The sequence below is a fragment of the Triticum urartu genome, unplaced genomic scaffold (genome assembly GCF_056163025.1).
Source record: "Triticum urartu cultivar PI428250 unplaced genomic scaffold, HENAU_Tu73 scaffold189, whole genome shotgun sequence".
Classification (NCBI taxonomy): Eukaryota; Viridiplantae; Streptophyta; class Magnoliopsida; order Poales; family Poaceae; genus Triticum; species Triticum urartu.
Window position 1 is genome coordinate 1 of NW_028260335.1, and position 9120 is coordinate 9120.

General features: G+C 37.8%; 1 non-coding gene across 1 annotated transcript; it reads left to right on the plus strand.

The window, feature by feature from the left end:
• Positions 1-308: 308 nt before the first annotated feature.
• Positions 309-389, plus strand: TRNAL-CAA (transfer RNA leucine (anticodon CAA)). Its single transcript has one exon. It is a non-coding gene; the product is annotated as a tRNA-Leu (tRNA).
• Positions 390-9120: the final 8731 nt, after the last annotated feature.

Consider the following 9120-nt stretch of genomic DNA (forward strand, 5'->3'; position numbering starts at 1 on the left):
AGGAATAGGTGTAATCAGACCTGCTTTTGACATATCTATCCTATTCTTATTTGGGTACCATATGCACCTCTTTGGGCTTCTATTGAATCGAGAAATTGGATTGTACATCTTTCATCTTTTTGATTTTGATATCGATTTTGATACATATAAGGTGTCCTACGGATAATGCAAATCGAAGCTATTTGATGTCTGACTCAGGCCTATATGACCGATCGATCGAAATACTCCAAGACTCCACCTTTGTCATATATTCCATATATCACATTAGATAGATATCATATTCATGGAATACGATTCACTTTCAAGATGCCTTGATGGTGAAATGGTAGACACGCGAGACTCAAAATCTCGTGCTGAAGAGCGTGGAGGTTCGAGTCCTCTTCAAGGCATAATATGGAGAATGCTCATTCAATGAGCATTCCCCGTAGAAGTATTCCGGAAATCTGGGCCTGGCGCTCTCCTCTATCTTCTGAGGTCCTTAACCATCTCCCTGAGAAAAGTAGACAGTAAAAGCCAAAATAGACTAAATATATATAGCCTGAACGATCCTAAAAATCCCTCGAAGGAGATAATAAAGAACCCAAAGCAGATGGTATCCTACTGCAAGGGTGGTCTTAAGAATCCAAAAGAGGTTGCTCAGAAGAGATAGATGTATCCCAACCTCTATTGCTCTCGCGTAAAGACTTTTTTTTTACGCGACAGGAAAAAGTGACTACGAATTCCCCTTTTTGTTTGCGAATCCCTGTTTGTATCCTTTGAGCGCACGCCCATTAAGTAGCGATCAAATCAAGGAAATCGATCAAACGATCCCCGTGCCAGCCCAAATCATGATCTTCACCAACTTGGATTTGGTTCTCTCGCGAAAATCGCGAGTTGCAGAGATGAGAACCATGAAAAGCAAGATCCCGAATAAGAAAACAGAAACCGAGGAAGAGGAAACCACAAGAGTGAAGACTAGTAGAGTCTCGTCTTTTGTCATTCTTTGCTCCTTTTTCACTCAATGATTCCTTCGAATTTGCCGACCAAAAATTCTATATGTCTATTCTATCTATGATATTTCTATATATATAGAATATGATATCTAATATGACATCCGATTTGTCAAAGGGATTGGATTGGTGACTTACCCATTCAGTGACTTTGGCACTGGACGTTCCAAAAACGGGTACTATCGGATCGGGTGAATTAGAGAATAGACAGAGGTCCGTTGGCATTTCAGCCTTTCTTCTCCTTTCAGGGCCTATCCGAAAGAGAATCCAGTACCTCTTGGTCCTGAATATCAGAATAGGACGAACGAACCGGCCTCCGCGGATATCTTTGCTTCGGAACAAAACCCTGCAATCAAATAGATTGTCCCAAGGGCGCCATATTCTAGGAGCCCAAGTTATGCTATTGAAAATTCGTTCCTCTAGCAGTTCCGGTTTGAGCATTCCGTTCCCTTTTTCAAACTCCACTTCTTTTCATATAGCAATCCCTGATCAAAGAGAGAACAATATCCATTTCAAAACATTTCTAACAGATTCCTTAGTTCGGACCGACGAAGTAATGTCACTCGACTATTATCAACCTGACTGCAATCTTTTTCTGTCGGTAAGGATTGCACCAGAGCACCTTCTACTTCTAATAGGCCATGAACTATAGATAGAGAAGAATCATTCTGAGCGAGTACATAAGAAGCGATCCACTTTTTTTCATCGGTTCCAGGGGAAGACCAAAGATCTTGCGCGGCAGGTCCGCCAGAAAAACTCAAAAGAGAAAGAAGTCTCGTTAATCTCTTCATGCTCGTTCCAAGTTCGAAGTACCTTTTGGCCAAAGAAAAACCCGCTTCCTGACACGATTGCCTCTTTATCTTTATATAGATAGATTCTATGGGGTTATTACTTAGTAAGTCTATTTTGTACAAGAGCCCCTCCTATCTGATAGAAAAGGGTCCCATGATCCCGAGCCGATCTTACCTTGGCTCGCAAACCCCAAGTTTGTCTATGAAGAGCTAATCTAATTGTATTTTTTTCTAGAATGGATTTCTTATGTGGAATACTAATGGATAGGGCTTCGTTGCTAAGTGCTACAAGATCTAGTGCACTGGAACTCGTGGTTATGGACCCGAATCCTTTAGTATGGAACATTGTCTTTTCCAAGTAAAAACCCCTAGTATATGAAAGAATGAAAAGGTGCTTTCGTTCTTGTGGAATAAGAAGCCCTCGTACCTTAATGAAAGGAAAATCGTAATTTTTCGTTAGGTATTTGACCAAATAGGATCGTCCAGTTCCTACAGAACCTATCACTAAAATACCCGATAGGGCTAAGCGGAACGAAAAGGGTTTTCCATGAGATGGTAAATGAAAACGATTAGTCCCACACGAGGTTTGGGAATAAGTGATTGTCTGATAATGAGCAAGGAATATACGTCTTTCTGCTAAAGAGGATCTATTAAACTCATAATTCATTAGATCCTTGTTATCAATGCCAACTAGGTATCATAAGTAAATGGATCCCGGTTGTTCAATCCTTTGATAACCAAGGTCATTCTTTGCTAAAGAGAAATGATCACTATGAGTCAGACTCAATAGAATTGGATCCATTCCAAATAGCGAGAATTAGGATTCTTGATCCCTCTCAATCTCTCTTTCAATTCGAGGATCCAGAGAGGTGTTTTCATAGTCATCTCCGAATATTTGCCATCTCGGAATATTTTCGATTTCATTTTTCTATGATATGTCTTTCTATATGAAAATTGGTTATTTACGATGTACGATGATCCCTGTTAAGCATCCATGGCTGAATGGTTAAAGCGCCCAACTCATAATTGGTAAATTTGCGGGTTCAATTCCTGCTGGATGCACACGAACGGGAACATTCCATAAGTCTATTGGAACTGGCTCTCTATCCATGGAATCTCATCCATCATCCATACATAACGAATTGGTATGGTATATTCATACCATAACATAAGAACAATAAGAACTCGAATTCTTATCGATACTGGAACTCAGAGCATAGGAGGGAAAGTCGATTTATGGATGGAATCAAATACGCAGTATTTACAGAAAAAAGTCTTCGTTTATTGGGAAAGAATCAATATACTTTTAATGTCGAATCGGGATTCACTAAGACAGAAATAAAGCATTGGGTCGAACTCTTCTTTGGTGTTAAGGTGGTAGCTGTGAATAGCCATCGACTACCTGGAAAAGGTAGAAGAATAGGACCTATTCTGGGCCATACAATGCATTACAGACGTATGATCATTACCCTTCAACCGGGTTATTCTATTCCACTTCTAGATAGAGAAAAAAACTAAAGGAGAATACTTAATAATACGGCGAAACATTTATACAAAACACCTATCCCGAGCACACGCAAGGGAACCGTAGACAGGCAAGTGAAATCCAATCCACGAAATAATTTGATCCATGGACGGCACCGTTGTGGTAAAGGTCGTAATTCCAGAGGAATCATTACCGCAAGGCATAGAGGGGGAGGTCATAAGCGCCTATACCGTAAAATAGATTTTCGACGGAATCAAAAAGACATATCTGGTAGAATCGTAACCATAGAATACGACCCTAATCGAAATGCATACATTTGTCTCATACACTATGGGGATGGTGAGAAGAGATATATTTTACATCCCAGAGGGGCTATAATTGGAGATACTATTGTTTCTGGTACAAAAGTTCCTATATCAATGGGAAATGCCCTACCTTTGAGTGCGGTTTGAACTATTGATTTACGTAATTGGAAGTAACCAATTAGGTTTACGACGAAACCTAGAAATCGATCACTGATCCAATTTGACTACCTCTACGGGATAGACCTCAACAGAAAACTGTTGAGTAACGGCAGCAAGTGATTGAGTTCAGTAGTTCCTCATAGAAAATTATTGGCTCTAGAGATATGGTAATATGGAGAAGACAAAATTGTTTGAAGCACGCACAGAACCGGAAGCGCCCCTTGTTTCAAAGAGAGGAGGACGGGTTATTCACATTTAATTTGATGGTCAGAGGCAAATTGAAAGCTAAGCAGTGGTAATTAAGACCCCCGGGGGAAAATAGGGATGTCTCCTACGTTACCCATAATATGTGGAAGTATCGACGTAATTTCATAGAGTCATTCGATCTGAATGCTACATGAAGAACATAAGCCAGATGACGGAACGCAGAGACCTAGGATGTAGAAGATCATAACATGAGCGATTCGGCAGATTTGGATTCCTTTCCTATATATCCACTCATGTGGTACTTCATCATATGATTCATATAAGATCCATCTGTCTAGAGATCGTCATATACATCTAGAAAGCCGTATGCTTTGGAAGAAGCTTGTACAGTTTGGGAAGGGGTTTTTTGAGAGAAAAGAAGAATCTACTTCAACCGATATGCCCTTAGGCACGGCCATGCATAACATAGAAATCACACGTGGAAGGGGTGGGCAATTAGCTAGAGCAGCAGGTGCTGTAGCGAAACTCATTGCAAAAGAGGGTAAATCGGCCACTTTAAGATTACCATCTGGGGAGGTCCGTTTAGTATCCCAAAACTGCTTAGCAACAGTCGGACAAGTGGGTAATGTTGGGGTGAACCAAAAAAGTTTGGGTAGAGCCGGATCTAAGTGTTGGCTAGGTAAACGCCCCGTAGTAAGAGGGGTAGTTATGAACCCTGTGGACCACCCCCATGGGGGCGGTGAAGGGAAAGCTCCCATTGGTAGAAAAAAACCCACAACCCCTTGGGGTTATCCTGCGCTTGGAAGAAGAACTAGGAAAAGGAAAAAATATAGCGATAGTTTTATTCTTCGTCGCCGTAAGTAAATACGTAACTAGGAATATGGAAAATTGCATTTTTGGAATTTGCAATAATGCGATGGGCGAACGACGGGAATTGAACCCGCGCATGGTGGATTCACAATCCACTGCCTTGATCCACTTGGCTACATCCGCCCCTTATCCAGCTAAAGGATTTTTTTCTTTTTTCCATTGATCATTATTCTATTTATTCTGACCTCCGTACTTCGATCGAGATATTGGACATAGAATGCCACTCTTTAAAAAGGAAAAAAGGAGTAATCAGCTGTGACACGAAAAAAAAACGAATCCTTTTGTAGCTCATCATTTATTGGCAAAGATAGAAAAGGTCAATATGAAGGAGGAGAAAGAAACAATAGTAACGTGGTCCCGGGCATCTAGCATTCTACCCACAATGGTTGGCCATACAATCGCGATTCATAATGGAAAGGAACATATACCTATTTACATAACAAATCCTATGGTAGGTCGCAAATTGGGGGAATTCGTGCCTACTCGGCATTTCACGAGTTATGAAAATGCAAGAAAGGATACTAAATCTCGTCGTTAACTGAATTCTGAATAGAAAGATTAAGAAGAAAAAAAGATTCAAAATAAAGTAAAGGTAGGCGGGGAATAACCTTATTTATGACAAGTTTCAAACTAGTAAAGTATATCCCTAGGATAAAGAAGAAGAAAAGTGGGCTAAGGAAACTCGCAAGGAAAGTTCCAACCGATCGTCTACTTAAGTTCGAGAGAGTTTTCAAAGCACAAAAACGTATCCCTATGTCTGTTTTCAAAGCACAAAGAGTTCTTGACGAGATTCGCTGGCGTTACTACGAGGAAACTGTTATGATACTGAACCTCATGCCCTATCGAGCATCTTATCCCATCTTAAAGTTGGTTTATTCGGCAGCCGCAAATGCTACTCATTATAGGGATTTCGACAAAGCGAATTTATTTATTACTAAAGCCGAAGTCAGTAGGAGTACTATTATGAAGAAATTCAGACCTCGAGCTCGAGGACGTAGTTTCCCCATAAAAAAAAGCATGTGTCATATAACAATTGTACTAAATATAGTAAAGAAATCTAAATAACCTTTAGATCCATCTAAGATTTCGATTCCCAGTAAAAAAAATATAGAATAGAAAAATATGGGACAAAAAATAAATCCACTCGGTTTCAGACTTGGTACAACCCAAAAACACCATTCCTTTTGGTTCGCACAACCAAAAAATTATTCTGAAGGTCTACAGGAAGATAAAAAAATAAGGGATTGTATCAAGAACTATATACAAAAGAATAGGAAAAAGGGCTCGAATAGAAAAATAGAATCAGACTCAAGTTCCGAAGTAATTACACATAATAGAAAAATGGACTCAGGTTCAAGTTCCGAAGTAATTACACATATAGAAATCCAAAAAGAAATCGATACGATCCACGTCATAATCCATATTGGATTCCCAAATTTATTAAAGAAAAAAGGAGCAATCGAAGAATTAGAGAAAGATCTACAAAAGGAAATTAACTCTGTAAACCAGAGATTTAATATTTCTATCGAAAAAGTTAAAGAACCTTATAGACAGCCTAACATTCTTGCAGAATATATAGCTTTCCAATTAAAAAATAGAGTTTCATTCCGAAAGGCAATGAAAAAAGCCATTGAATTAACTAAAAAAGCAGATATAAGGGGAGTAAAAGTAAAAATTGCGGGTCGTCTCGGAGGAAAAGAAATTGCACGCGCCGAATCTATTAAAAAGGGTAGACTTCCCCTCCAAACAATTCGCGCTAAAATTGATTATTGCTGCTATCCAATTCGGACTATCTATGGAGTATTAGGTGTAAAAATTTGGATATTCGTAGACGAAGAATAAGTAATCTTGTCTTCGGATTCTGTCCATTGATAGAATAAAAAATGACAAGAGACTTTTTTCCTGAAATCCCTGCAAAAGAAGAAATTATACCTCTTTCTATAAGATTTAATGAAAATTGATAAATCATTTAATATAATTGCTATGCTTAGTGTGTGACTCGTTATTTTTTTCTTTTTTTTAAGAAAAAAACTTAGTAATTATAGAAAATTAACTAATAACCAACCTATTGCTTCGTATTGTCGAGATCCTAACTAAGAAACAGTCACTATATGAATAAATACCTCTATCATAACATAAATGAGTAGATGTGTCATATAGTTGTAGCAACTGCAATTTTTTCTCTAAAAAAGAAAAGGGATTCTAGGTTGTGAAGCAAAACTAAAGGGATGTGGATAAAGGGAGGGATGATAGAAAGAAGGAAGAGGAAATAAATAAGATATAGGATTCCACTATGTATGGTCTATGAATTACATCATAAAAGGCAATGTGATAAAGCATCAATATAATAAAAATAATAGAGAATTAAAAATTGTAACTTGAAACAAGAACTACAAATTTAAAGCAATAATAAAGAGCCGCCCGGGTTAATAAAACTGAGAAAATTAACTCGGAAAGAAATTTTTTGGAAGCTCCGTTGCGGGATTCAGACCTAACCATTCAAGGAGAAGCAGTGGGAACGACAGAACCTATGATTCCATAGGATTTTATTGAAAAGAATCCTAACACTTCATTGGGTGGGATGGCGGAACAAACCAAAAAAATTGTCTTATTTGGTAAGTTTATAAATTAACAAATAAGACAGGAAAGAGTAAATATTCGCCCGCGAAATTCTTATTGAATTAGAATACTTTACCGCGATTCAATAAGAGTAAAAATAAGGATTTTTTTAAGAAGGATTACATTATCTATAAATATAGAATTTAGATAAATATACACACACATCTGGATATATTCTAGATCTTCTTTTTTGACTATATATTATATTTTTCTGTTTTAACAAATTCAATATAAAAAAAACCGAACTTTTTCTATTATCTATTAATGTGTATCTATCCGTACCGTAATATTTTGGAATATTATGAATTAGAGAAATTTACATGCTTTCTGATTCCATTCGCGAGGAGCTGGATGAGAAGAAACTCTCATGTCCAGTTTTGCAGTAGAGATGGAACTAAGAAAGAGAACCATCGACTATAACCCCAAAAGAACCAGATTTCGCAAACAACATAGAGGAAGAATGAAAGGAAAATCCTGCCGAGGCAATCGTATTTGTTTTGGTAGATATGCTCTTCAAGCACTTGAACCCGCTTGGATCACGGCGAGACAGATAGAAGCAGGACGAAGAGCAATAACACGATATGCACGTCGTGGTGGAAAAATATGGGTACGTATATTTCCCGACAAACCGGTTACACTAAGACCCACGGAAACACGTATGGGCTCGGGAAAGGGGTCCCCCGAATATTGGGTATCCGTTGTTAAACCTGGTCGTATACTTTATGAAATGGGGGGAGTATCTGAAACTGTAGCTAGAGCAGCTATCTCCATAGCTGCCAGTAAAATGCCCATACGAAGTCAATTTATTCGATTAGAGATATAGAACCCTAAAAGGGGTATGGAAGATAAAAAAAAATGCTCGGTTTTTCTTTCTGGAAAGACAATATTTCTTTCATCCTTTTGCATTGAAATAACAAATTGAAATCAAAATAATATGATTCAACCTCAGACCCTTTTAAATGTAGCAGATAATAGTGGAGCTCGAAAATTGATGTGTATTCGAGTCATAGGAGCTGCTGGTAATCAGCGATATGCTCGTATTGGTGATGTTATTGTTGCTGTAATCAAAGACGCATTGCCCCAAATGCCTCTAGAAAGATCCGAAGTAATTCGAGCTGTAATTGTACGTACATGTAAAGAGTTCAAATGCGAAGACGGTATAATAATCCGCTATGATGACAATGCTGCGGTTATAATTGATCAAAAAGGCAATCCAAAAGGAACTCGAGTTTTTGGCGCGATTGCCGAGGAATTGAGAGAATTGAATTTTACCAAAATAGTTTCATTAGCTCCTGAAGTATTATAAATACTAGTAGGCGAAATTGAGACCAAAGAATTAATTTAGTAGATTGTGTTTTACGTATATGTTTTAAAATCCAAAATGAAAAAAAAAAAAAGAAAACATGTTGATTATAGAAAAATTAGGAGGAACCTAGAATTAGAGTCTTATGGGCAAGGACACTATTGCTGATTTACTAACCTCTATAAGAAATGCGGACATGAATAAAAAAGGAACAGTTCGAGTAGTATCTACAAATATTACCGAAAACATTGTTAAAATACTTCTACGAGAGGGTTTTATTGAAAGTGTTCGGAAACATCAGGAACGTAACAGATATTTCTTGGTTTCAACTTTGCGACATCAAAAGAGAAAGACTATAAAAGGAATATATAGAACAAGAACCTTTTTAAAG